Genomic DNA, 22898 nt, shown 5'->3' on the forward strand with positions numbered 1-22898 from the left:
CGGTGCGCTAACCTCCTTCCTCTACTGAACGGCGGAACTAACGGCTCTGGGTCCCAGAGTATTAATTACAGATATTTTGTTTTGCTGTTATAGCACCATCAGGTAGCATCTTTTGTAACTTCTATACAGAATTCTATACCGAATTCTTCCAGGCTTCACAATACCATTTGCTGCATTCTTTTATAGGTCTTTGTTTTCGTGTTATTTACCTTCATAATCCTGAAGCCGTTTTTGGACACCCTGTACTTAGAAACTGTTGGCACATCGCAGGTGAAGTTATTGCTGATACCGTACGTAAGTGTATTCCACTTTTGACACGAAAATCCATGATATGTTACATGACATTGGTGTGAAAATTTACTTATCATCAAGTATCACTCGTCATATCTTTCCATTAATATCTACTGAGCATATACACAACTTTAGATTAGGTTTTACATTTCTACACAAAATCTTTGCTGGATATAAGAACATTACGTTTATAAGCTTATAACACACATCTCCGAAGCTTGTGTATCTCAGAACTGAGACGTCAACAATATGACGCGATTTCATGTGAAACATAAAAATAGTGAAACATATGAATAGATTTATATCCCATTTGATGCCTCTCATCGGAATCTATGCACGAAATAAGGATCTCATAGTCAGAAACCGACATTCGCAAGAGTGGTCAATCGAGGTATCGCTGTGCCAGGAATCTGGACTTGTATTCGAAAAATGAAGGTTCAAATTGCCGTCTGGCCACCCAGATTTGGATTTTCCGTTATTTTCCTAAACTGCATAAAGCAAATGCCGGAAGGCTTCCGTGGAAAGGATACAGACGATTTTTCCCCAAGATTGTCCAACGTAGGCTGGACATTACATCTTATTCTTTCTTTCTTCCTTTTCTTCGACAGTTACAACAAGTAGAACGTTGATCTAGACACCTAACGTATCAATTCAAATTGAAGTAACATACACTCCTGGAAATTGAAATAAGAACACCGTGAATTCATTGTCCCAGGAAGGGGAAACTTTATTGACACATTCCTGGGGTCCGATACATCACATGATCACACTGACAGAACCACAGGCACATAGACACAGGCAACAGAGCATGCACAATGTCGGCACTAGTACAGTGTATATCCACCTTTCGCAGCAATGCAGGCTGCTATTCTCCCATGGAGACGATCGTAGAGATGCTGGATGTAGTCCTGTGGAACGGCTTGCCATGCCATTTCCACCTGGCGCCTCAGTTGGACCAGCGTTCGTGCTGGACGTGCAGACCGCGTGGGACGACGCTTCATCCAGTCCCAAACATGCTCAATGGAAGACAGATCTGGAGATCTTGCTGGCCAGGGTAGTTGACTTACACCTTCTAGAGCACGTTGGGTGGCACGGGATACATGCGGACGTGCACTGTCCTGTTGGAACAGCAAGTTCCCTTGCTGGTCTAGGAATGGTAGAACGATGGGTTCGATGACGGTTTGGATGTACCGTGCACTATTCAGTGTCCCCTCGACGATCACCAGTGGTGTACGGCCAGTGTAGGAGATCGCTCCCCACACCATGATGCCGGGTGTTGGCCCTGTGTGCCTCGGTCGTATGCAGTCCTGATTGTGGCGCTCATCTGCACGGCGCCAAACACGCATACGACCATCATTGGCACCAAGGCAGAAGCGACTCTCATCGCTGAAGACGACACGTCTCCATTCGTCCCTCCATTCACGCCTGTCGCGACACCACTGGAGGCGGGCTGCACGATGTTGGGGCGTGAGCGGAAGACGGCCTAACGGTGTGCGGGACCGTAGCCCAGCTTCATGGAGACGGTTGCGAATGGTCCTCGCCGATACCCCAGGAGCAACAGTGTCCCTAATTTGCTGGGAAGTGGCGGTGCGGTCCCCTACGGCACTGCGTAGGATCCTACGGTCTTGGCGTGCATCCGTGCGTCGCTGCGGTCCGATCCCAGGTCGACGGGCACGTGCACCTTCCGCCGACCACTGGCGACAACATCGATGTACTGTGGAGACCTCACGCCCCACGTGTTGAGCAATTCGGCGGTACGTCCACCCGGCCTCCCGCATGCCCACTATACGCCCTCGCTCAAAGTCCGTCAACTGCACATACGGTTCAGGTCCACGCTGTCGCGGCATGCTACCAGTGTTAAAGACTGCGATGGAGCTCCGTATGCCACGGCAAACTGGCTGACACTGACGGCGGCGGTGCACAAATGCTGCGCAGCTAGCGCCATTCGACGGCCAACACCGCGGTTCCTGGTGTGTCCGCTGTGCCGTGCGTGTGATCATTGCTTGTACAGCCTTCTCGCAGTGTCCGGAGCAAGTATGGTGGGTCTGACACACCGGTGTCAATGTGTTCTTTTTTCCATTTCCAGGAGTGTAGATTTAAAAATGAAATAAACATCCCTCAGAAATGAAACAGCTGACGATGCGTTGTTAACAACGTACAGTGCTTCATATGTGAAAATGAGCATGGAAACGATTACAGTTTGAGCAAAGAAGGAAATCTTTATCGTAAAGTAATTTTTGGCTTTTAATTTTTTCTCAGTTTTTCTCTGAAAGTAGTGTACAAATAATGTTATGTTATTACCCAGTATTTTAGTTCAGTGCGTCCTCCGCATATTCCAGTTTATCAGAAGGTAAAGAAAGTGAACAGTAATTATTATTTATTTATGTTAACTAAGATAAATAATTTTTTAGCCTTGTTTTACGAACTTTATTATTACTGTGCGACCCATGTTACAGGTGATAAGCCAATTTTCTGGAACATAACTGATCTCACCGCCACCCCGCCCCCCCCCCCCCCCTCATTCAAACACGGACCTTGCCGTTGGTGGGGAGGCTTGCGTGCCTCAACGATACAGATGCCCACCGTAGGTGCAACCTCAACGGAGGGGTATCTGTTGAGAGGCCAGACAATCGTGTGGCTCCTGAAGAGGGGCCGCATCCTTTTCAGTAGTTGCAGGGACAACAGTCTGGATGATTGACTGATCTGGCCTTGTAACACTAACCAAAACAGCCTTGCTGTGCTGGTATTGCGAACGACTGAAAGCAAGGGGAAACTACAGCCATAACTTTTCCCGAGTTCATGAAGCTTTACTGTATGATTAAAAGATGATGGCATCCTCTTGGGTAAAATATTCCGGAGGTAAAATAGTCCCCCATTCGGATCTCCGGGCGGGGACTACTCAAGAGGACGTCATTATCAGGAGAAAGAAAACTGGCGTTCTACGGACCGGAGAGTGGAATGTCAGAACCCTTAATCGGGCAGGTAGGTTACAAAATTTAAAAAGGGAAATGGATAGGTTTAAGGTAGATATAGTGGGAATTAGTGAAGTTCGGTGGCAGGAGGAACAAGACTTTTGGGCAGGTGAATACGGTGTTATAAATACAAAATCAGTTAGGTGTAATGCAGGATTAGGTTTAATAATGAATAAAAAAATATGAGTGTGGGTAAGCCACTACAAACAGCGTAGTCAACGCATTATTGTGGCCAAGATAGATACGAAGCCCACGCCTACTACAGTAGTACAAGTTTATATGCCAACTAGCTCTGCAGATGATGAAGAAATTAATGAAATGGATGATGAGATAAAAGAAATTAATCAGGCAGTGAAGGGAGACGACAGTTTAATACTCATGGGTGACTGGAATTCAACAGTAGGAAAAGGAAGAGTAGGAAACGTTGTAGGTGAATGTGGATTAGGGTTAAGAAATGAAAGAGGAAGCCACCTGGTAGAATTTTGCACAGAGCATAACTTAATCATAGCTAACACTTGGTTCAAGAATCATGACAGAACGTTGTATACATGGAAAAACCCTGGAGATACTAGAAGGTTTCAGATAGATTATATAATGGTAAGACAGAGATTTAGGAACCATGTTTTAAATTGTAAGACATTTCCAGGGGCAGATGTGGAGTCTGACCACAGTGTGTTGGTTATGAACTTTAGATTAAAATTAAAGAAACTGCAAAAAGGTGGAATTTAAGGAGATGGGACCTGGATTACACAGCTTTAGGAAGAGCATAAGGGAACAATGGACAGGTATGGGGGAAAGAAATACGGTAGAAGAAGAATTGCCAGCCTTGAGGGATGAAATAGTGAAGGCAGCAGAGGATCAAGTAGGTAAAAAGACGAGGGCTAGTAGAAATCCTTGGGTAACAGAAAAGATAATGAATTTAATTGATGAATGGAGGAAATACAAAAATGCAGTAAATGAAGCAGGCAAAAATTAATACAAACGTCTCTAAAATGAGATCGACAGGAAGTGCAAAATGGCTAAGCAGGAATGGCTGGAGGACAAATGTAAAGATGTAGAGGCTTATCTCACGAGGGCTAAGATAGATACTGCCTACAGGAAATTTAAAGAGACCTTTGGAGGAAAGAGAACCACTTGTATGAATATCAAGAACTCAGATGGAAAACCAGTTCTAATCAAAGAAGGGAAAGCAGAATGGTGGAAGGAGTATATAGAGTGTCTATACAGGGGCGATGTTCTTGAGGACAATATTATGGAAATGGAAGACAATGTAGATGAAGATGAAATGGGAGATATGATACTGCGTGAAGCGTATGACAGAGCACTGAAAGACCTTAGTCGAAACGAGGCCCCAGGAGGAGACGACATTCCACTAGCACTACTGATGGCCTTGGGAGAGCAAGTCCAGACAAAACTCTACCATCTGGTGGGCACGATTTATGAGAGAGGCGAAATTCCCTCACAGTTCAAGAAGAATATAGTAATTCCAGTCCCAAAATAAGCAGGTGTTGAGAGACGTGAAAATTACCGAACTATCAGTTTAATAAGTCACAGCTGCAAAACACTAAGGCCAATTCTTTACAAACGAATGGAAAAAGTGGTAGAAGCCGACATGGGGGAAGATCAGTTCGGATTCCGTAGATATATACTGACCTTACGACTTATCTTAGAAGAAAGATTAAGGAAAGGCTAACCTATGTTTCTAGCATTTGTAGATTAGAGAAAGCTCTTGACAATGCTGACTGGACTACTCTCTTTCAAATTCTGAACGTGGCAGGGGTAAAATACAGGGAGCGAAAGGCTATTTACAATTTGTACAGAAACCAGATGGCAGTTATAAGAGTCGAGGGGCATGAAAGGGAAGCAGTGGTTTGGAAGGGAGTGAGACAGAGTTATAGCCTCTCCCCGATGCTATTCAATCTGTATATTGAGCAAGTAGTAAAGGAAACAAAAGGAAAGTTGGGAGTCGGCATTAAAATACATGGAGAAGAAATAAAAACTTTGAGGTTCGCCTATGACATTGTAATTCGGTCAGAGACAGCAAAGAACTTGGAAGAGCCGTTGAACGGAATGGACAGTGTCTTGAAAGAAGGGTAAAAGATAAACATCAACAAAAACAAAACGAGGATAATGGGATGTAGTCGAATTAAGTAGGGTGATGCTATGGGAATTAGATTAGGAAATAAGGCACTTAAAGTAGTAAAGGAGTTTTGCTATTTGGGGAGCAAAATAACTGATGATGGTCGAAGTAGAGAGAGTATAAAATGAAGACTGGCAATGGCAAGGAATGCGTTTCTGAAGAAGAGAAATTTGTTAACATCCAGTATTGATTTAAGTGTCAGGAAGTCGTTTCTGGAAGTATTTGTATGGAGTGTAGCCATGCATTGAAGTGAAACATGGACGATAAATAGTTGAGACAAGAAGAGAATAGAAGCTTACGAAATGTGGTGCTACAGAAAAATGCTGAAGATTAGATGGATAGATTACATAACTAATTAGGAGGAATTGAATTGAATTGGGGAGAATAGGAGTTTGTGGCACAACGTGACTACAAGGCGGGATTGGTTGGTAGGACATGTTCTGAGGCATCAAGGGATCACAAATTTAGTACTGGAGGGCAGCGTGGACGGTAATAACCGTAGAGGGAGACCAAGAGATGAGTACACTTAGCAGATTCAGACGGATGTGGGTTGCAGTAAGTACTGGGAGATGAAGAAGCTTGCACAGGATAGAGTAGCATGGAGAGCTGCATCAAACCAGTCTCAGGACTGAAGTCCACAACAACTACAACAACAACTGATCTCAAAGGCGAGGACAGGTCAATATTTCAAATCTATTCATTCTTGACATAAACTGTAACAGTTATCTGTGTTGACAGTTTTTACAAATTACTTATGGATTTACAAAATTCACTATGACAGTACCGAGAAAATTCATTACACCATCGTTTACAATAAATATCACTGAACATACATTGTAGTAGATATACGAAAAGGTATTGAGTTTTCTGTTATGTTAATGAAAGCATCAAGGTTTTTCTTGCATACAGCGGTTATAATACCGTCTAAAAGTGGTGAAGAATTAAACTGAGTTTATTCATTCGGTAATAAGTGTGAGGATACACAGATTTGTTTCTTAATTTCTAAAATATCTAACTTTCATATCTGTTATGTAGTTGTTGTCACCATGTATATACTGTTCGACAAAGGATGACTCTGGCTTCTTTACCCCTCGCAATACCGAGGAGCAAAGGAGTCTTTTCAGGAAATTTCCCGTCACTAGGTATCCTCCGTTGCTCCAGCAACCTAAGATAAATAACAACTAGAAGGTGTGCCAGTTCTTTGCCGTAATATCTATAAAATGTTTCAGGTATCTCATCCGGTCTCGAGTGTAACTTCTTCATATTCCCCCATCTCTTATATATCCTATATCGGCGTTCGCGCGATTGTTGAAAGAAAGAGCCGTATTAGGATATTCCTTTGTGAAACAGTTTCGGAAGACCAGTTTTAGTATGTCAGCCTTCTTTCTGTCATTTTCATCTACAACTATAACACACTCCTCAAACTACCTACCGTTATTTGGCGCAGGGCACTTGTGATAACACTAACTGATCCCCCTTACCCGTTCCACTCGCCATGGTGCGTTGAAACGTGCCCTTAGAAAAATTTCTGAATTACTGTGCTGATAAACCTCATACATTATTTGCTTTTCAAACAGCTGAGCAAAACTGTACGTACTCAAACATTCACTAAAGTGACACACAATACTTTTAGCGCAACGCAATCTGACTTTCAGTAATCGCTACAAAGAATGGCCCTGACTAACATTAACCTATACCTTTCACAAATCACTTACATCACAAAAATCTTCGTTACTCGAACTACTGCAATACAGCGAGCGCCACTACTTCCAGCTAAATAAAAGATTCAAACTACTGAAGGCACTAACTACTGTTAGGCATAGTTAGCAAATAAAAGATTTTGATAGAGAGAAAACAATGTATTTACCTTAAAAGTGTTCAAAAGTCATAATATATATAGCAGTTCATGATATCCATTCTTACAAATGTACTGTTTCTGATAGACACACGTCCAGATCATCCGCTCTGAAAAATCCGCCATCTCACTTCCCCACATCCACCACTGCTGGCGGCTCACCTCCAACTGCGCAACGCTACGCGCTGTTCACATCCAGCTGCCCAACACTACAATGGCAGACAACAATGCAAACTAGCCACAGACTGCACACAGTACAGCCAGTGATTTTCATACAGAGCGCTACGTAAAGTTGCCAACAAGAAAACCTATACAGCCTACTTACATAGCCCCCATGCTCCCCACAAAAAATTGTACAAATTGCTTTGGGCAGTGGCCAATACAGATTTGAAAAAATTTTTCATAATTACAATAACAAAGAAATCAAATGCACACACTTATCAATACAATGTTGGTCAAAGGCTAAAATTTTCTTACAGTCCATAAAGACAGTTCTGATGATTCATCACAGTAAAATTGTAGTGTTTTTCTCAAAGTCTGAGCAGTAAAAGAAAATGCACACAGAAGTAGTGGATTTCCATGCAGTCTTGAAGAAGTAGTGTTGTCCTTCCAACGAAAAGATAGTGCTCACTCTCGACATGTAGACAGGTAATGGGCCACAACAGAGCAAACCCTAGGCAGAGTCATTCGAAGGTGTGAAGAATATTGGTAGATAGGTCATCACAGAGTAGACCTACTGTAGTCCTGGTAGAGATTACGGTATTGGTGGGCCACCAGACGGGCAGACCCACTGTAGTCCTGGTAGATTTTGTGGTATTGGTGGGCCACCAGAGATGCAGACCCACTGTAGTCCTTGTATAAATAATGGTACTGGTGAGTCAGCAAAAGTGTAGACCCACTGTAGTCCTTGTAGAAATAATGGTATTGGTGGGTCATAAAAGATGCAGACCCACTGTAGTCCTTGTAGAGATGGCCAGCAGCCATGTGTTGTGACTGTGCAGGTGCACAATCACCATTGAAGAGTCTTGCGGATAATATAGCAGGTCCATAAGCACCACTTGTGCACTCACAAAGTTTTTGGAATTGTCCTTAGAACCAGCAATCCAGTCCCTTGCTGAATTATTAACACGTGTGCAAACACTAACAGTCCCTACTTCTCACATACTGTGCCTATACTATGACCATCAGAAACCTGTGCAGTGAAATGTAACTTACAAGTTAGTAATACGATGAACTGGTGACAATTACAATTTTATAACATGAGAATACAATTACAAAAATACAGAAAACATCATTAAAACATTATAATACAGATAACATTTGTAGTAATACAGGCGTTACAAAAGAATCGAAATAACATATGCATCAGTGTTACAGGAATTATAAGTACCTACATAAAAGATCAGAATAACTTTTGAAACATCAACTTCACACATGAGCAACAAAACAGAACAGATAAATAATGTCTAAACTTCTTTAAAAAGTAAAAAACATATTATTAATGCAAATTAAATTTGAGGATAACAGTATTCCGCATCATTGTGATTGTAGCTTAGTATTAGAAAAATTCTACAACATAAATCGTATCAGATAATCACATAAAGACAGGATGGACACAAATACACAAGGGTACACAAACATATAGCGGAATAATACAAAAGGAAAGGACAGGGTTTGTTTTACTGCAGTATTTTGCAAACAAAACTTCCTTTACTTCTTGGAGATCTCCCTTCATTTATCATTATTCCCAAAAAGTCCTATCTATACCTTCTTTCTGTATTCTATTCATATTTCTTTCAAAATAATTATTTCTCAGTGTACAGTACTCATTTTGGCCCAAATCTATTTCATATAACTTCTCAATTCATTCTTTCCCTATTGTCCATAGTCAGTTTCTTATATAGTCTACCCCCTCTTAAGCTAACTTAAATCTACTGAGCTCAGATGCATAAACTAAGGGATGAGGCAATGCAGCAGCACAAAACAATTAATACAAACAGCAATGACAAAAAAATGGAAATTGGCGAAACAAGCAGCAGGAAATCTAAATTAGCAAAGGAATTGCAATATTACAACTAATATAAGGCAATGCGCAGCAAACAAGAAAAATAAATCCGTAGTAAAACTGGCTTAACAGAGTAATACAAAGTGAAGTTTAGTAGCACTATGCCTGGCAAAGAGCTGCAGCAAATGCAATAACTTGTATCTAAACATGACAAAGCTCAAGCAGAAAAAATATTACAGTAAAGATGGCCATGTCTAATACCTATGTCACATCTTAGTGTCTATGTAATTAAAGTGGTGCACCACAACAACTTATTGTAAAAAAAATATTACCATGTACTTGAAAAGAAAATTATGTATGCAGTTACTGTTACTAGTCCCTTCTTATTGTTCTTTCCTTTCCAAGTGCTCCTTTTTTGAAGAATGTGGATCACAAAATTATTATTTAATAGATCTGTTGACAGAAAGTGTTCACATTAGCAAATTCATTTTATTTTATTTTATAAAACCAATGCTGCAACACAGCTGGAAACTAGATATCAAATGAAATAAGTAACTATGAAAAGCAAAGCATAAAAATATCATTCAATAGTCATGTGACATTTCATAGTTTCATAGTTAGTAGAAATTCTCTCAACTCTCATAGAAAGATGCTTGTCATAATCAGGTGTGCAGATGTAAGTATCTTTCCAAGTAATGAGCGTGTCGTATTTGCGATGCTTTCTCTAAAGGAATGTCAATGGCGGGGATAATGGCCTCTTTTTTTCTCCATCTAATGGCTTTCTTTTGTCAGACGACTACCTCTCAGCTGGGCGGCCAAAACGCATTATGTCAAGGTCACTTACCTTTCTTACTAAAATATTTACGACAGCAGTTTCTGCTACAGTGGCAGCCTCATATAAAAAAATCCATAGGTTGAGAATTTGCGTTACAAATGTGTAGATACAAAATCCTCTTGATATAACAGTGTCCAAAAAATTTTCGTCGGCATTGTAATACATTCACGCATTTACATACATTTCATAACTCTTAAAGTACGATTCTTGGTTTCCAACAACCTTTTTCACTAACCAGAGACCCTAACCACTACTCATTATTCCCTACCTTTTTACACTTATACATATTCGTCGACGCTTCAATATTTCATCATAACAGATACATAGCAGTAGTTAAATCTTCAGCTTATTAATCATAAACATAACTCAGCAGCATAATACACATCATCGTCATAATAATAACATCAGAACACCTCAGTCAAATCTCACAATCGTTGTAGCTTTCAGCAATAATTTCAAAACCTAAAGAAAATTCTCTGCTCATTTCAATAGTGTCATCTACCTCAAACATACTTTAAAAATCTTGATCTCATACCAAATACATCATTCAAAGCTCTTGTAGTATCACAATGGTTCCGAAAAAATATGAACAGTTCACTAAGTACAGACAAAATACAATTTCATAAGTATGAAGTTATCCAACTGTGTAATTGCGTAAACATGTGTCACTGATGTGTTCAAAAAAATGTTTGTCTCTCAGTTAAATGATCAGATAGGTGTGTAATTTATGTGTTAGAGAAATATGGTACTGATGTGTAAAGTTGTATAAGCAAATACCATATTAGCTAGGGCTCCTTGTGCTTGCCAAACACATGGTACCCAAAGTAGGCGTGTACCCCCTGAGGATTAATGTAATTATACCCTCAGGTGTTACAGATTACAGCAATGGAATGAAATGTATCACAGAAAACCTTTGTATCATTGTAATTCAAAAATCTTTAAAATAAATGTTTTAAGTACAAAATTAATCACTCAAATGTGCGTCCTGTGGTGATAAATTGTGCATCTTGTTGTAACATAATCTCTGTCATTATTCAAGGGTAAAAAATGTGCCAAGTGTCGTAATTATCGTCATCCATAAGCAAAGTTATGTAGAAGTCAATGTACTTACCTCCTGATAAACAAAAGTGAAATGCTTTGCGTATAGATATCTTACTTATTACGCTAATTGCCGTGATGAACAAAGTATTGTGCTGTAACGTATGGTTGTGCTACGGAAAAGGCTGTCTCATAGTAGCTATACCACAAAAGTTACTACTAAAACATATTTTACTTTCCAGCATAATACAGAAAAACAGTGCAGATATAAAACAGATGCAGTGCAAAAGCAGTCATCTTTAATCTCACAGAAAGTACTTCAAATAAAGTATGTCTTTTCAACTAAACCAAAATGTTGCATTAAAATCTCATTAGCAGTATAAGTTCTAAGTATGTAAGCCTCATAGTCGTTACGTGATCGTGCAAGAATGTACACACACAATAACACCATGTCCTCTGTTCACTATAACAATGCATTCGTAATTTCTGTTTAAATAAGTTCTCTTGGTTCTTGACTGGATATTTAACTTCAAACATTGTTGCATGTTAACAGATTCTAAGTCTGACAAAGCATACTAGTAATGTAAAGTGAAAAGTTTTATGGCAAAGATAAAGTTAAAAAAGCAGATTATCTTTCAATAAACGGTTTTACATGTGAAATGTGGTGTAAACCTTCACTCTTCCTAGTACACAGAGTTTTAGTTTCAACGCAATTATCATGTGGTTACGTCCACAAGGAACACTGGAATTTTTCTCAAGGTTAGCTTATGTTATTTTTCTCAAGCCCAGCCGGCGCACGTGGCTGCCTGCTGGTGCGAGTCATTGTCTGTTTCTTTTTGATGGCGTGCGTCGTTATTGGGATTAGGAGATCTAACTTCTACAAATTCACCTTGACGAGAAGGCCCTGCCCGGTTTGAAGCGCGCCAGTTCTGATGCAATTCAGGTATGTCGTTACGATTATATCGTCTGTCGTCTTGTTAGTAGCTTCCATAGTTTCTTTCTTGCCGGTCACGTAGTGGGGAATTTCTTCCTCAACCGTAACTGCGCGCTGAACTGTTGCGTCTGAAGTTATTCTGTCTCCCGTGATAATAATTGTTTTTGTTCCCATATTGTCTGTTTCTATGGTAATCTCTGTCATATTCATTACTACGGAAATGCGATCTTTCTCTGTAACTATTATTACTCTGGCAGTGGTTGTCTTATGGGTGGTGTCTGTTTTGGTCACGATTTGCGTTGTCGTGTCCAGTTATTGTTTGTGTCGTCACGGAATTGTGACGGATGTGACCTGTAGTGATTGTTTTCCTGTTTTCGCATCCCGCGACTGTCTGTGTCGATTTATAATTCCTGTAAGAGTCCCTGAAAGGCTTCAATGTCGTCTTTGCAACGCCCTGCCAAAATAATATGTCGTAAATGTTCAGGTAATTTGATTAAGCAAATTCAGATGAGATCTGAGGGGCTGTATGGGTTTGACAGGTAATGATTCTTGTGCAACATGTCTTCAAAATATTTCACAAGACTGGAAAATTCAGATTGTTCGAAATGTTTCATCATTATGATGCTATGTTTTACTTGGTCTTGTGTAGCTTGAGACCAATATGCTGAGAGGAAGGCATGATAAAATTCTCCTTCACTGTGACAATCGTGAATGACTGATCGCATTCTTACAGATGGTTCATTCTCTAAATAGCCACACATAAATTCTAATCTGTGCTCTAAAGACCAGTTGGGAGGAAAACAATGAGAGAATTGATGGAGCCACGCTTGTGGATGAATGTCGTTCCCAGAATTCTTAAATTTTTTTGAATTTACGTGTAGTAATGAACAGCTCATAGTAAAAATCATCATGTCGGCGCGTCGCATGTCGGTCATTGGTACGTCGTTTCGGCGGTTCCATTTCAAAATTCGTTGCACCTTGCCAATTTCTTTCATAATTTCCGAAATGAGCTGTGTTATTATTCTATGGCTGTTCCGTATTTCTATGTCCCTCTTCCCGTATTGGAGCGCGAGTGTCCTCTGAAATACGTAATTCTTGTATTACCTGTGTCAGCTGATCTTGTACTTCCGGGATTTCTCTTTGGTGTTGCGTGTTAATTTCATTAGAATTTTGTTTGAATTTCCTAATTTGTTCGCACTCTTCTGTGTCATTAAAGACTACCGGTTTTGTGTCATTCAGATTATCATCTACCTTCGTAAATAAATTTCTTAGCTGATCCGAAAGTTCAACTATTTTCTCTGATAATGAACTAATTTCTTCCATGTGTCTTTCTGAACCAATTTTCAGAATATCTACTGTGTCCTTTATGTTTTCCTGGGTTTTTGCTAGTTGCGTAACCGAATCGGTAGATGCAACTGAGTCAATTTTAGCTTGCAAGGTCTCATGATTTTCATGAACAATAGTTTGCAGTTCTTTTATGGCTGCTTCGTGATTCTGTAATGTATTTTCATGCCGCGAAAAAACAGGTTGAAAATGCTCACAAATTTGTGTTTTTACATCATTACAGACTTTTTGACATTTCGATTCAATGTTATGTAACTCAGTAGTTAAATCTTCAAATGTTTGTTCAAGCTTATGTTCCACTGAGTCTAACTTTTGAAGCTTTTGTTCCATTGCGTCTAACTGTTGCTGTTTTTGTCTCTGGTGTTGTTCCATTGTGTCTATCCTTTGAAGATTTTCTTCCATTGTGTCTAACTTTTGAAGATTTTGTTCCATTGTGTCTAACTTTTGAAGATTTTGTTCCATTGTGTCTAACTTTTGAAGATTTTGTCCCATTTGTTTCTGATTTTGTTCAAGCGTTGTGTCTAACTTTTGTAGCCTTTGTCCCATTGTTGCATTAACTGTAATAACAATGCACTGGTGTCTGAAACATGTTCCTCAGTGCTTTTCGGCAGTGAAGTTGCACCGGCAACATTCACATTTTGACAAGCAGAAAATGTGTCTTGACTTATTTGAGAAAACTGTGAGGACCCAAAACCTGAATCTACAGTATTTGCAAGATTGTGTCCTGTCATTTCGGATTCCTGAGGCGAGCTGTTGCCGACCGATCGATCGATAATGCTTCCCTGTTCACTAATTGTTTCACTGTCTACACCATTATTTGCAGCCCGCTCCATTTCCCTATGCACAATTACCAAATTACTATGTTGAACATAAGTTAATTCATTACACGGTGGCGTTAACACACTGCTTTCGTCTTCACTGTCATTTCTCAGTTTACTTTGGAGCCTAGTATTACGTTTTCTACACGCCATAATTGTCACAATATTTTACACGATAATACAGAAAAACACAATTTGAAGAGCAAAAATAAGAAAACACATTAACATAGCACTGAAAATAATATCCAGTTAATCGCAAGCGCAGCTGCGAAATACTTGGTACAAATCTACATGCATGCCACAACTGTTTTACTGCACAACAATGAAAGACTGCAACTACAAAGGAGATTCTCTCTACAATTACGCGCTAGCAATAAACAAAAGCTACACTACTTACACAAACTACAAGAAAAATCAGAAGATTCCAGTGAGGTATCCTTGGCTAAGGGTCGACATATGAAACGTCCCCTTAGAAAAATTTCTGAATTACTGTGCTGATAAACCTCATACATTATTTGCTTTTCAAACAGCTGAGCAAAACTGAACGTACTCAAACAGTCACTAAAGTGACACACAATACTTTTAGCGCAACGCAATCTCACTTTCAGTAATCGCTACAAAGAATGGCCCTGACTAACATTAACCTATACCTTTAACAAATCACTTACCTCACAAAAATCTTCGTTACTCGAAATACTGCAATACAGCGAGCGCCACTACTGCCAGCTAAATGAAAGATTCAAACTACTGAAGGCACAAACTACTGATAGGCATAGTTAGCAAATGAAAGATTTTGATACAGAACAAGCAATGTATTTACCTTAAAAGTGTTCAAAAGTAATAATATATATAGCAGTTCATGACATCCATTCTTACAAACGTACTGTTTCTGATAGACACACGTCCAGATCATCCGCTCACAGAAATCCACCACTGCTGGCAGCTCACCTCCAACTGCGCAACGCTACGCTCTGTTCACATCCAGCTGTCCAACACTACAATGGCAGACAACATTGCAAATTAGCCACAGACTGCACACAGCACATCCAGTGATTTTCATACAGAGCGCTACGTAACGTTGCCAATAAAAAAACCTATACAGTCTACTTACAGCGTTGGAAGAATGATTGTCGGTAAGCCTAAATTTTAGGTCTGATTTCTTGAATTTTCTTGTGGTCATTTTGCAAGATGTATATAGGATGGAGTAATATTTTGTCCAACTCTTCCAAGAAAGACACCACTTGGAATTTCAATATTTAAACTCTCGTTTTTCCACAACGCCGCTAATTGTCACTTGTGTCACTGCAATTCGTGGAGCATCTCTGTAACGCTTTTGCCTCGACAGAACCATCCTCATTGGATTATCTCGGTCTCTTCTATCAGTTATACCTAGATCGCATACTGTTGAACAGTAGAAAAGAATCGGTTGAAAAATGTCCTCCCATCCACTTGCCTCCTGGATGAGATTCTTCCAACGAATCTCGGTTTGGCATCTGAGTGTCCTACACCTTGTTCTATGCTAAGATAGTAATTCGTAGATATTTTAGTGTAGATAATGCTTGTAGTACTTTGTAAACAATAGTGCAGTTGCAGAGGAGTGCATTTCTTTTCCTATGTACGTACAGTATATTACATTTATTTGTGGTCAGGTTTAACTGCCAGAGCATGCGCCATTGTTCATTTATCTGCAGGTCATTCTGTAAATCAGTATTTTCCTCTGGCGTTGCTACTTTCCTACAGAGAACTGCATCATCAGGGAACAGTCTTAAAGCAATTCCGACGCTTTCAACTAGATCATTTATATAAGTTGTAAATAATAACGGATCTGTTATATTTCCTTGGGGTACTTCGGTAATTACTTTTACATACGTCGATTTGGTTCGGTTAAGGGCGATATGTTTGAGTTTTCTATCCAGTCGTAAATCTGATCCGATACTCAATAAACTAGTACTATTTTTCTCTAAACGGCAGTGCGGAACGGTGTCCAATGCCTTCCTCAAGTCACGGAACGCGGCATCGACCAAGACAACGTTGTCTACAGCGCTGTGTCTCTCATGCAGGAACAGAGCGAGCCGAGTTTGCCAAAATCTCTGTTTGCAGAATACCATTTGAATTTTATACAGGCGATATCCATTTTCGAAAACGCCATATGTCTTAAGCCTAAAACTTATCGCATAATCTGACAACGGATTGACGTCCACGATGTAGGTGTACAACTATGTACAATTGTCCTAAGACCCTTCTTGAAAGCGGGAGTCACCAGCGCTTTCTTCCTGTCTCTAGACCAGGCTCTTTCGCATAACCTTTGCAGAATCTTATGGGTATCTCATCTGGTCAGACACATTCCCATCACTAAACGATTGTAGTTGGCTATCTCTTCCGCGATCATTATCTGAACATTTGGCATATAGAAGTTCGTACTGAAACACGGGACCGTCTTACTAAATTGCGCACTGAAAGAGTTAGGAAGACCGAATTCAGTATTTCGTCCTTCTCTCTCCTGTCTTAGCTCAGGTGCCAATATGGTAACTGGGTGAGTGCATAGGGGATTTCGAACCGCTTGCTGATTTAAAGTACGACTAAAACTTCTTAGGGCTTTTACTCAGACCGGATTGTAAACTCCAGCTTTACTGATCGGTTAATGTGACAATACTGTGACCGTGTATGACGGATAACTTTGATTTTGCACAAGACTATCGTCTCCGAAGAAAAGTTGACCGGTTGTTGGAGAGAAATGTACAACAAATAATTCTAATAAACAATCTCTGTCACTCCTGCATTTTTACATATTAGTATTTTGTTTACTATTCAAACAGTGCCACCACTCACGTGAAATACAAAAGGGAAACGGATATCAGTTGATCCAAAGAGACCACAACACATTTAACTGAAATAATATAAAACTTTATTACTGCGTTCGCCAGTCCAGTTGCGCACTGTCTTTTCGATATCCAAGCGATAACACGGAAAACAAAGAATGTGTAACTGTTTGATTGTACGTGTGGCAACGAAAGGTTGACATACGTTTCTGACAACACAACACGTTACAAAACAATAGTGAAAAAAGCAGCTGTTGTCTTATATCGTTAAGACTCAGATACGTTAATTTGTGAAAGATATTTAAACTCGTTGTTGAAAGTAAATGATTGACTGGAGGTAGCTCTTTTGATGCTACAATAATTTACGTAAACTCGGATTAACCTGTACTTACAATCACTGGATTCCTCGATATTGCAAGCTAAATACCTTGAATGGATTGTAACTATTATGAAAATTTGCTGGGTTGTATAAACAGCGCCGAAATACTAAACATGACGGCACACTAGGTGTTATCACAATAGACATAGACATAGAATATATAAACTTAATTATTCTTCTGTTGTATTTGAGACCGCCAGAATTACTTTAATTAAAGTTACTTACTCTGTGTTCAGTTAATTAGAAAGAATAACTGTGTCACTGAATATTACTGAAAAACACTGTTAATGAGACTACATTACCCATTCTTTTCAGTTGTCTTTTCAGCAAAGCAAACAAAGCTGGCAATGACAGTTTTCATATTAGTCTTCTTTTCACTTCAAACAACGACATTCGAGCATTTAATAACTGGAGAGGAACTGGAACCTAAGTATGTTATAATGATTGAGGATAGTGACGAGATTAGGAATAATGACAGTTTTTACGTATGTTATTTATTATTCAATTAAAGACACGCAGATTATGCCACTGAGAAATGCCTCACCAAGGAGCGTATGTCAACAAAAGTGAAACGTACAATGCACGTACAATGCACACCACTTGCGTGTGTTCACACTGACGCGCCACAAGCAAGCAATTGTGGTCACTCACATGTCCACAGACAGTGCTACTACACAAACATTTGCTCTCTGCCAACGATATCGTTTTTTCTAACTTCAATTAACGGCGTTAACGCAGAATCATTCCATCGTAATGAAAAATAATTTATACAAACTTCAATACTTATTACATTCCTAACGAAAACCTAGTTTCTAAACACTTACAGAATAAAACAAGTAGATCATATTTACAAAGCAAACAATTGGCGAAACAAGTGCAGGTAGCACATATGGAGTTATGTCACATATGCCTCACATTCCCCGAATCTATCTATCTAAAAAGGACCGAATCAGCGAATGCCAAAACGAAAAAAATACGAAAAGGATAATGCACATGTGAGTTTAAACTCGTGTGCTCTTGTATTTTTGTAGTTGATTTCGCTATTTTACTTGTTTTTGTTGTGGTCTTCAGTCCTGAGACTGGTTTGATGCAGCTCTCCATGCTACTCTATCCTGTGCAAGCTTCTTCATCTCCCAGTACCTACTGCAACCCACATCCTTCTGAATCTGCTAAATGTACTCATCTCTTGGTCTCCCTCTACGGTTTTTACCGTCCACGCTGCCCTCCAGTACTAAATTTGTGATCCCTTGATGCCTCAGAACATGTCCTACCAACCGATCCCTTCTTTTAGTCAAGTTGTGCCACAAACTCCTCCCCAATTCTATTCGGTACCTCCTCATTAGTTATATGATCTACCCATCTAATCTTCGACATTCTTCAGTAGCACCACATTTCGTAAGCTTCTATACTCTTCTTGTCCAAACTGTTTATCGTCCATGTTTCACTTCCATACATAGCTACATTCAATACAAATCCTTTCAGAAACGACTTCCTGACAGTTTAATCTATACTCGATGTAAACAAATTTCTCTTCCTTAGAAAGGCTTTCCTTGCCATTGCCAGTCTACATTTTATATCCTCTCTACATCGACCATCATCAGTCATTTTTCTCCCCAAATAGCAAAACTCCTTTACTACTTTAAGTGTCGCATTTTCTAATCTAGTTCACACAGCATCACCCGAGTTAACTCCACTACATTCCAATATCCTCGTTTTGCTTTTGTTGATGTTCACCTTATATCCTCCATTCAAGACACTGCCCATTCCGTTCAACTACTCTTCCAATTCCATTACTGTCTCTGACAAAATTACAATGTCATCGGCGAACCACAAAGTTTTAATTTCTTCTGCAAGGATTTTAATTCCTATTCTGAATTTTTCTTTTGTTTCCTTTACTGCGTGCTCATTATACAGACTGAATAACATCTGGGATAGGCTACAACCCGGTCTCCCTCCCTTCCCAACTACTGCTGCCCTTTCATGCCCCTCGACTCTTATCACTGCCATCTGGTTTCTGTACAGATTGTAAAAAGCATTTCGCTCCCTGTATTTTACCCCTTCCACCTTCAGAATTTGAAAGAGAGTATTCCAGCCTACATTGTCAAAAGCTTTCTCTAAGTCTACAAAAGCTAGAAACGAAGGTTTGCCTTTTCTTGATCAAGCTTATAAGATTAGCCGTAGGGTCAGTATTGCCTCACATGTTCCAACAATTCTACAGAAGCCAAACTGATCTTCCATTCGTTTGTAAAATTTCACGTACGTATTCTGCAGCTGTGACTTATTAAACTGATAGTTCGTAATTTTCACATCTGTAAACACCTGGTTTCTTCGGGATACGAGGTATTATATTCCTCTTGAAGTCTGGAGGTATTTCGCCTGTCTCATACATCTTGCTCAGTAGATGGTATAGTTTTGTTTGGCCTGACTCTCCCAAGGCTATCTGTTGTTCTAACGGAATGTTGTCTACTCCCGGGCCCTTGTTTCAACTTAGGTCTTTCAGTGCTCTGTCAAACTCTTCACGCAGTATCCCATTTCCATTGTATTGCCCTCAAGTATATTGTCCTTGTATAGACCCGCTGTATACTCCTTCCACCTTTCTGCTTTCCCTTCTTTGCGGACAGGAGTGACAGAGCGGTAATAGGCGATACAGTCTGGAACTGCGCGACCGCTACGGTTAGGTTTAAGTAGGTCTAAGTTCTAGGTGACTGATGATCTCAAAAGCTAAGTCCCATAGTGCTTAGGGCCATTTGAACCATTTTCCCTTCTTTGCTTAGAACTGGGTTTCCATCTGAGCTCTAGATATTCATACAAGTGGTTCTCTTTTCTCCGAAGGTCTCTCTAATTTTCCTTTGTTCAGTATCTATCTTACCCTAGTGAGATAAGCCTCTACATCCTTACATTTGTCCTCTAGCCATCCCTGTGTAGCCATTTTGCACTTCCTGTCGATCTCATTTTTGAGACATTTGTATTCCTTTTCGCCAGCTTCGTTTACTCCATTTATATATTTTCTCCTTTCATCAATTAAATTCAATATCTCTTCTGTTACCCAAAGATTCCTACTAGCCCTCGTCTTTTTACGTACTTGATCCTCTGCTGCCTTCACTACTTCATCCCTCAAAGCTACCCTTTCTTATTCTACTGCTTTTCTTTCCCCTATTCTTGTCAATTATTCCCTTATGCTCTCCCTCTAACTCTGTACAATCTCTGAATTAGCCAGTTTATCCAGGTCCCATCTCCTTAAATTCCCAACATTTGGAGTTTCTTCAGTTTTAATCTACAGTTGATAACCAATAGATTGTGGGCAGAGTCCACATCTGCCCCTGGAAATCTCTTACAATTTAAAACCTGGTTCCTAAATCTCTGTCTTACCATTATATAATCTATCTGAAACCTATCAGTATCTCCAGCCTTTTTCCATGTATACAACTTTCTTTTATGATTCTTGAACCAAGTGTCAGCTATTATTAAGTTATGCCCTGTGCAAAATTCATTTCTTACCCCCAATCCATATTCACCTACTACGTTTCCTTCTCTTCCTTTTCCTACTATCGAATTCCAGTCACCCATGACTATTTAATTTTCGTCTCCCTTCACTATCTGAATAATTTCTTTTATCTCATCATACATTTATTCAATTACTTCATCATCTGCAGAGCTAGTTGGCATATAAACTTGCACTACTGTAGTAGGCATAGGCTTCGTGTATATCGTGGCCACAATTAGGCTTTCACTATGCTGTTTGTAGTAGCTTACCCGCACTCCTATTTTTTTATTCATTATTATACCTACTCCTACATTTACCCATACAGTAAAGCTGCATGCCCTCCGGAAAAATTACGGCTGTAGTTTAGTTTCCCCTTGTTTTCAGCCGTTTGCAGTACCAGCGCAGCAAGGCCGTTTTGGTTAGTGTTACAAGGCCAGATCAGTCAATCATCCAGACTGTTGCCCCTGCAACTATCTCTTCAGGAACCAAACGTTTGTCTGGCCTCTCAACATGTACCCCTTCGTTGTGGTTGCACCTATGGCACGCTGTATCGCTGTGATACGCAAGCCTCCGCACCAACGGCAAGGTCTATGGTTCTTGGGGGGGGGGGGGGGTTGGATTGGGGGCTATTTTACTTAGTGTTAACCACAAGTTTAACTTATATTAGAAAATTGTCTGTTTTCCAGCTGACTGTTGTGCTAATCACTTTTTGTATCATTATTACAAGCATTGGTAATATACAGCATAAGAAGAAAAAGAAAAGAGAATCATTATTTACAACTCGTTTTTCAATTGATTTACGTGCATCTCCTTAATACTAGTTAAACAACTAAAGTTTCTTTTCTTTTTAAGGTTACTTTTAGCGAGTCATGTTTTCAGTATGTGAGTCTTAGCATGTAGAAGCAAAATTTCTTGTAGTCGTTAAAATTTACGGAAGAAGACATTATCTTTGATTTGAAAATTCGCTTTTACCACTTCTATAGCATTTACCAAGACTAGTGGCTGAAGTTGTAAGTGGCAGGAAAAATTATTTTTTGGCGCAATTTTGATATCAAACCGATGTCAAATTAATTATTCAAATTAATTAATTCATCAATTAATCAGCCAAAACTCATAATGATGTTCCGAGCTGGCACATGGGTCCTTTCCCCCGCCACATCTCGTCCTCTCCCCTCCTCCCTCCACTTCCCAATTTGTCCCCCCCCCCCTGGAAATTGCTGGAAACTCGCTCTGTCTGTGTTGAAATGCCAGCGTGGGAGAATCAATGTAGTATTTATTTAAACAATTTCATCCGTCATAGTTTTTTTTTGGGGGGGGGGGAGGGAATGGCGTGATAACGGGGAGCACATCAATCACTGCATTGTTCTGTGAATCCCATTTGTCAGCTATACTGGCCCGATTCACTGAGATGGAAGTTAGGTGGTGAGCTACAGCACTCAGCGGAAAATTATACCTAGACATCCGTACATATGTCTAATATACAGTAAATGGAGGCTCCAGCAATGTGCAGCTACCTCGACATATAGGTGATAAGAAGGCAGGCATTAATGCTCAAAATAAAACAGATCAGGCTTATTTTGCATGGACAACTCTGGCTTGCGAGTGAAATGACATAGAAGATCCGCAGCGCACATCTCGATACGGCTTAGGTACTGACGTTCGTTAAGTGTTGTAACGTTGGCAGCTTTAAGTTGCTTGTTAAACTGCAGGTCGTACTTACATTTGAGGATATCAGTTCATGTCTGTGGCCAGGAGTAACGCAAGTCAGATATGGTCGTCGCCCCCTCCGTTTCTCCAAATTTGCACTTTACCGTAACTTCCATGTAAATATGCTTTTATTATGCGATGAGAAAAATAAGGAGAACTGCAGTTACCATTATGTTTATATCGAAGATATGTCCCAACTCCTTTCTTCCCGCCGGCCGGAGTGGCCGAGCGGTTAAAGGCGCTGCAGTCTGGAACCGCACGACCGCTACGATCGCAG

The sequence above is a fragment of the Schistocerca cancellata genome, chromosome 8 (assembly GCF_023864275.1).
Source record: "Schistocerca cancellata isolate TAMUIC-IGC-003103 chromosome 8, iqSchCanc2.1, whole genome shotgun sequence".
Lineage (NCBI taxonomy): Eukaryota > Metazoa > Arthropoda > Insecta > Orthoptera > Acrididae > Schistocerca > Schistocerca cancellata.